Source organism: Spinacia oleracea, chromosome 4, assembly GCF_020520425.1.
Source record: "Spinacia oleracea cultivar Varoflay chromosome 4, BTI_SOV_V1, whole genome shotgun sequence".
In the NCBI taxonomy this organism is placed as follows: Eukaryota; Viridiplantae; Streptophyta; class Magnoliopsida; order Caryophyllales; family Amaranthaceae; genus Spinacia; species Spinacia oleracea.
In genome coordinates, this window is record NC_079490.1 from 62,363,570 (window position 1) to 62,371,577 (window position 8,008).

Sequence of the window (8,008 nt, forward strand, 5' to 3'; positions counted from 1 at the left end):
AGATACACTTTTTATAATCGGCCGTTTTTAATTAAAAGATATACTTTCCTTTTTTGACATATCATGGTTCCCATTTCCAATTGTATTAATACTAACCTTATATGCACGCTATACGTGCGAAATAATATAAAATTAAAAATTGCGTTAGTGTAGACACGTACTTTTGTCCCCATTCCCGGAAGGGAAAGGTTCGATGATGAAAACATAAATCTCCACTTGACAACGCATCTCCTATAAAATAACGAATCTCAATCACCCTTCTCGTTTCACCCGAAACCTGCTATTTATAGAAACCTGCTATTTATGGAAACCTGCTAAAAATAGTAACTGCCGTAAAGGGTAGCTTCTAAAAGTGGCAAGTCATAAAAGATAGAAACCTGTCAGAATTAGGTGTTGCACTCCAACATAAATCCTAAATGAGATAGAAAACTGTGAGAATCCTATTCCTAATATGATTCGGAAATAAGAGTTATGTATTAATTAAAATCCTAACGAGCCTAGAGTTCGTAACGGGCCCAGACGCGTTGCGTCATGAAATTAATACGCACTAAAAGACTCGATTAAGTCTCAAACACTACGGATTTCAGGAATCCGAATCTGACTAAGAAAACAGCCCAGACCCTATTTTCAACGCCTGGCTCTGAGCGCCGAAATCTTCGGCGCCCAGGCCTGGGAGCTGGAATTACCTGGGTACGTGTTTTTTCCTAATTCTTTGTGGATTAGAGATCTGCAATTCTATCTTTCCACAAACTCTTCCCTATAAATACAGCCCCAAATTCGACGTGACAACAACACACAATTCATATTCTGAGTATTGACTCCAACCCCTAGCCTAAGCCTTACGCTGCGAAATTGTTCACGCGTTCTGTCGCAATCGATCCATAAATCGAACAGAACGTATCCTGTCCCATAATTTGAGATTCGTTAAATAAAAAGGAGAAATAGCAAAGTCAAAGTGGTTAGTTTTCTGAGAACCGTGACGCACCTCTCAAGGGTGCGTCGTAATGTGTCCCTTTTCGATGATTTAATTGCTTTCCTCGCCCTTTTTATGAACTGTTAAACTAACTAAATCTGATTGTTCTATCACGCCTAACAAATATAATATTTTTGGGAAATTGGATTATCATGCTAGGTTCCTTAATGCTATTTAAATCAGATAATCGCGATCGATCTAGTATTATATGTTGCATATTGCTAAAATCAACTCAGATTAGTTTAATAGTTAACGCATGTCCCTTCAATTATTTATGCTGAGCTAGTAAGGATATCCTGCCTCTGGAGTTATCGACGAGCGAGTACTCCTCTCGGTAGTTACAGTCCCCCGAACCCTCAATCTCTACCTTGCGGGTGTATGTTGAGAGATCCCCACACCAGGGATCACAAGAGAACCTACGACCGTCGTGGTCAAACATAATTGCACTCCCTTTATGTCACGATAACCGGGTTTTGTCAGTTTTTCTCATTGTCGTTAAAAACTGAATGGCGACTCCTATATTACTAGTCAATTGGGTGTAAACTCACAGGAAATCCAATTACACTTGATTGAATAAAAAGAATCGTCACACCCACGAGGGACGAGGTCACGCATTAGCCTTGTGCTTTTTCGACCCCCTCACAGTGGCGACTCCACTGGGGATAGTGAAGGAAATACTCGTGCTTGTAGGTAATCAAAATAGCCGAAGGGTGAAACGATCCTACCCCGCGTTTATTTCCCCATCAAGTTGGGACGACCTGAAAATCAGCATATTAATGTGAACGGGCAGAACCGCATAACGAATCTCGGCTCCCTCGGGAGTTGGGACTAAGGATACCTTTTTTCGCCAATAGGGGGGTGCATACGCCGCGCATGTTGCCCACTCGGTACTTGTGCAGGTAGTACACCTATCCCGAACCCAATCGCTCGCTCATTAGGTTCCTCTCGCCTGCATGCCCCCTTGGCTTGCACTTGCGGGTTGGCCTCTTGAGCGAAATTCGTCTGTTGAAGACACTACCTCGACCGGGGCATGTGTTGGATCTACGATAGAAGCGGTACCAAGCCATGCGCAAATAACTACCCATAGAAGCCTATCATAAACTACATGACATATTATTATTGCCTCATGATGTAATGTTAGTTATGTGTAGCGAAATATGTGATTGTGTGTGACAAACTATCCTAGAAAACCAACGACCTTAAAAATTGCCCAAACATTCATAGACTAATTTGCCAAAGAGTTATACCGAAATACGTGTTCCGCAAACCCGAATGATCGCCACAAAAATAAGCGACGCTCGGGATGGCCTGTAAAGAATCCCACAAACGCTGCACAACGCGTAAAGGACGTTATTAGGCAAGCACGCAAATCGAAGTCGCATAAACAAAAGTAGACGCAAACAGAAAACGAGAATCAGCCAGGGATGCATTTTCAACGCCCCTGGCTGGGCGCCAGAATTTCTCACGCCCGACGCTGGGCGCTGAAGTTGCTGCTTGGCCTTCTGGTCAGGCGCAGCAGCCTCGGTGCCCGCGCGAAAGGAAAATACGTAGCACAAAAAATGTTCGTAAAAAGAATTGCTACGAGGGCGTAAGAAAAGCACTCGATTTCAAAAGCGACTCGTGAAAAAATTAATAACTCTTTGCGTCGTTACTAGGCCTCCTACGACGACAATGCTCGGCACCAAAACCGAACATGCTAATAACTATGAATGTCACACGGGCAAGTGTTTCGAAAATTCAAAGAATGACCAAAAAAAACCAAAAAGTGTACCAATAAAAGAAAGAGCAAAAAAAACCAATAGAGAGAGTCGAAGTCTAGACTAAGTAATGCTTGAAACTTTGGGAACCTAAACTTTAGCTTATCTTATGCCTAGGACTGGTCCTGCCACTTGGTGCCGATCAGGGAATCAACGGTTAGTGCGTCTCGAAGATACACCGCCAACATCAGGTTTAGTGACTCCAAGCTCCGTCCGTCGTCCCTCATTTCAAGGATCTCCGCTTCCCCAACCTCGATTCGCACCTTCAAACATGTCCATCGAAGATTTGCGAGACCAGATGGTCCAAATGACCCAACTTATGGGCCAATTGAAAATGGAAAATGAAGCTTTAGCGGCCGCACAAGCCAAAAATGACCTCGATAACGAGAAGAGGATTGAAAAAATGGTCCTACAGCAAACCATGGGAAGAAAATACTTCTCCCTCGATCCTGAACCTTTTCCCGGCAAACTACCAGAAAAGTTCAGTTCATCTGACTTACCAAAGTTCAAGGCCACGGACAATCCCCGTGATCATCTACTGAGCTTTGTGAATGCCATGAACTTGAAAGGCGTGGACAAGTCCATGTATCTACCTGCCTTTCCTTTGTCCTTGGAACCTGTGCCGCTTAAATGGTACTATCACCAGGACCCTAAGCTCTTCCCCACTTGGGAAGACTTTGTCAATGTCTTCATCAAGCAATACTCGGCGAACATGGATTTCCAAGTCACCATGCGCGAGCTGGAAGTTCTCTTCCAAAAGAAAAATGAGGGTTTCACAACCTACTTTGCTAGATGGAGGGACCAGGCGGCCCAGCTAATCAATAGGCCTCCCGAAACAGAATTGGTCCAAAAATTCATTGACAACCTGGACCCGGCTTACAGACAACACCTTAGGTACCTGGGACTTGACACTTTCAAAAGAGTTTATGATGTGGGAATAAAGATCGAGGAAGACCTCGCCAAAACCACACAAAGCAAACCCACATATAAAAACAACACCTATAATCGGGGTAACACATCCCAAGCCCAAGAAGTCCATGCTGTAGAAGAGACTCCCGCCCGAAGAAGCCCCGGAAGATGGGTCCGAGACCGAAAGTTTGCCCCACTCGGGTCGACTTTGGTACAAGCCTTTGAAAGATTAACCAATCAAGGAAAGTTGAGACCTATAGGCCCCACCCGTGACCCTCCTGTCAAAAGCAAATATTGGGTCGAAGGTACTTACTGCAAATTCCATCAAGGAAATGGGCATGACACTGAAAACTGCTGGAACCTAAAGAATACCATCCAGGACATGATAGAGGATGAAGTGATACCTCTCCCTAACGTTGGAAAACCCAACAACAACAAGAGCCCACTCGGCTCTTGTCACATCTCTCTCGACCAACCAGAAAATGAGAACTTCGACCCTACGGTGTACATTACACCTCAAGGTGCACCACTCGCTGTGGTCCCTATGGATCGAATCGAGAGAGAAGTGTGCGGTGTATGGAATGATGATGCTGAAGATATCTACCTATCTCAAGTGTCGGGCCAGGACCTCTTTACTGAAACTTGGCCCGGGTATGCTCTCATCGACGCCACCACTCAAGAACCCGAAGTCGACAACCTCACCAGATCAGGAAGGATATACCAGCCTGACATTCGCCCACCTCCTATGGACGATATCCCAGTCAGACAAGCTCCTGAGAATGGACGGCACACCACCGTCGCAGAAGTCATTGAAAATCCTCTTTTGAAACAATTGAAAAGAACCAAGGCCGAAATTACCATCTGGGATCTCATGTGTACCTCAAAAGAACATCGCGAAAAGCTATTCCCTCACTTGACCTCATCTCAGTGCCTACAGATATCACACCTGATTCATTGGTTAACCACGTCACGAGAGATGCTAGAGAAAAGGCCATAGTTTTCACTGACAAAGATCTACCCAGAGAGGGGGGTGCCCATAACAAACCCCTATATCTAGTAGTTGGATGCAAAGGGCAAAACATCCCCCTAGCGCTCGTGGATAACGGTTCGGCGGTTAACGTTTGCCCGTTGCGAACCGCCCATTGCTTGGGACTAGGAAGCGATGACTTCCAAACCTCCACACAAGGGGTACGAGCCTATGATAACTCTCGAAGGCCTGTGTTGGGAAAAATCAACCTTACCATACAAACCGGGCCTGTGGCACGCACCACGGAGTTTCAAATAATCGACATCAAGCCGACTTTCAACCTCCTATTGGGGCGACCTTGGCTCCATGACTTAGGAGGTGTGGCTTCTACCCTGCACCAAATGGTTAAACTTAACCATAACGGGGTAATACTAGAAATCCGCGCCCCTCCTCTCGACATCAGTTGTACTATGGTTGGAACGGCAGAAACTGCAGACGACCTTTATGGGTTTCAAATGGAAGAAGCAATCCAGTTCATTGAAGACTATGATCCAGCATTCCTAGACCCGCATGCATCCCGGGTCATCCCTAGAATGCTGCTAGCTCAAGGTTATTTCCCAGGAACCCCATTGGGCATAAGGAAGAAGGAATGCACATTCCATCCTTTACCCAACAAATCTACTCCCTTTGGCTTAGGCTATGAACCAACGGAGGAAGATATTGCTGACCGCCTGTCTGGGCTACGCCTTAACAAAGCCAAACAAACCACCCTCCTTCCCCCGTATCAAAGAACCCTTAACGGGATGTTCGTTCGGGAAGGAGAAGAACACCCATGCTGCGATTTCCCTGAACCCTTCGTTCAGGATGGCTTGCTAAAACCCGGATTTGAAATTTTCCATGACTGCCACACCTTGGATGAGGCACCCCACCTCACCAAGACTAAAATAACTGAAATATTAGACAACCATGCTCTATGGACATTGTTTAACGAATCGAGGCCTATGGAGGACGAGATTGTGATGACTACCCTAGCTTTACAAGATGAAGGTTTCGATCCAACCCGGTTAATCTCTCCTACATCAACACTAGAAGAGATCGAGAACGGATGGGTGAAGACATATCAGTGGGTCAATGCAAAAGGAATAGAATTCAAGATGAGTACCGGTGAAGGACCGAAGTTTTATGAGACTAAACCCCAGGCTTGAGCCACATAGAGCACCATTAGTAAAAAGCGCCTAGTAGTTCTTTAGATTGGTAGAAAAAATAATAGAGACTTTAGATGGTCCTAAAACCCCTTAGAATATAGGTCAGTTTTATTTCAGTGTGTTTTCCTTACTTTCCGAATCAATAAAGGCGTAATATCTCTCCTAAAATTTTTATTCTAACACTAAATAAGCACCAAATGTACTTGCAAAATACAAAAATAAAGAGGCGGCCCACTCTAGGCCCAACAAACAAAGCCCACTCGGTTTTGAAATAGTGCCATGGGAGCCAATTCCCGAAATCCACAAAATAAACCGCATCATCCCATTCATATCCCCAAAACATAAAAGTCAACCAGTGTAACCATAAAAATCAACCCATACAACCCAAAGAAGTCAAAGGAAATCAAAATCCAAAACGAAAGCAAATGTTGCTTAAAAGGGGAATTAATAAAATATAACCCCCACCAATCCTTCAAAAACGACACGCACCTCAACCCACCTCAAAAGCCTACACAAAGATCTTCATAACTTCCGCACCCTAACTCCATTTTCAAAACTGTTTCGAGTCACGAATAGAAAAAATTAATCCGGACAAAAATGCATTTCACGCTAACAGTCAAAAAGCCTCCGAAATAGCCTCAAAATTGACTTTAAATACGAGAAAAAAAATCAAGGCACAAAAAAAAGAAATAAATGCAAGAACATGTGAAGCAAAGCGTCAAAAACGACCGCCAGAAATCATTTTCAGCGCCCAGGGCTGGGCGCCGAAATTTCTGACGCCCCAGCCTGGGCGTTGAAACTCTCTGCCTGCCAATTTTTTTTTCTTTTCCAGAAGTGCTCGTCATTTTATCCGCACACAACGGAAAAATAACGAACACTTGGGGGGTACAGTACGTATCCAAATAGGCTTACCAAAAATATAGCCATACAAATTAGTCGAATTTCAATTTTACGCGAATTATGGCAAAAAACGGCAGATGAAAATAATGATAATACTTCACTCATTTGACCGATTAAGTAATATGCTTCCACCTCAGGGCATATCTACCGAAATCCGGCATACTAGAACTTATTCTAAGCTAGAACTACGCGCGATCTGATTCTGACAAGATACGTAGGCAATCCTTACCAAGGATTCGGTCCAATAAAAAAAAACACATATTCTTTGTGCAAAAAGTGTTAGACATATAAAAACATAAAAAAGAGGAGAAACAAAAATAAATGAAAATGAAAAATAAAAATACGCCTTTATTGAAAAAATAATAAGAAGGAAAACAAAGTGCTAAGAATAAAAAACAAACACAACTGAAATAAATAAAGGGCACCTACACCCTAGCAAGAACTACACTACTCTAGTTCTTCCGGATCATCAAATAAAGTCTTGTAGAGGGCAATGTTCGCAGGATCCACCCCCACAGTCTTCTGCGCTGCCCCAATATCAATCTCCATAAGAACCGGCTCCTGGACACTAACTTCCAAAGATGCCAAGGCTTCAGAAACATTCTCAGTTATAGCCCGCTCAGCCTCAAGGGCACAGACAATGGTGGGAAAAGGATTATTATCATCAACTAGACTAGCCACTGTTTCTACAGGCGGCTGAGCCTTCCTAACCCATACATTGTTCCGGCGATGATCTCCGCGAGAGCTTGCATTTCTTTTAACAACAGCAGGCCCCTTCATGTTAGGCATCTTTTTAGGCCTGAAACTGGAACGGGGAGGAACTTCCTTTCGCTTTCGATCAGGACGAGCTTTCACAGTATTAATACTATAGGTACGAGGTTTGGCAGAATCAGGACCCTCATACTTAACACGAATACGAGGTATCAAAAGCTCAGCCGGCTCCCCATTTCGAGCCTCGGTCCTCACATCTTTATCATCGGAGCTCATCCACAACTTGTAGTTTTCAGAAAGACCCACAAAGCCATTTGTAGCTACGACCCAACGCGGGAGACCATCATAATACTTAGCCCACGCTAGAACTCGTGTTTGTGAAAAGGCCGCTACCTTAGGTGGTACCGTATCAGAAAAGGGGATAGTCTGCCTTAAACCATATTGACGCATGACTCGGTAAGGGAAAATATAAATGGGGCGAGATAGCCCCAACAAAGAAACATAAACCGATACATCAGAACCCCCTGTCATAGTAGTCAAACCCCACCATGGTACCACCCACTTAATAGAACAAATGCCATAAGTA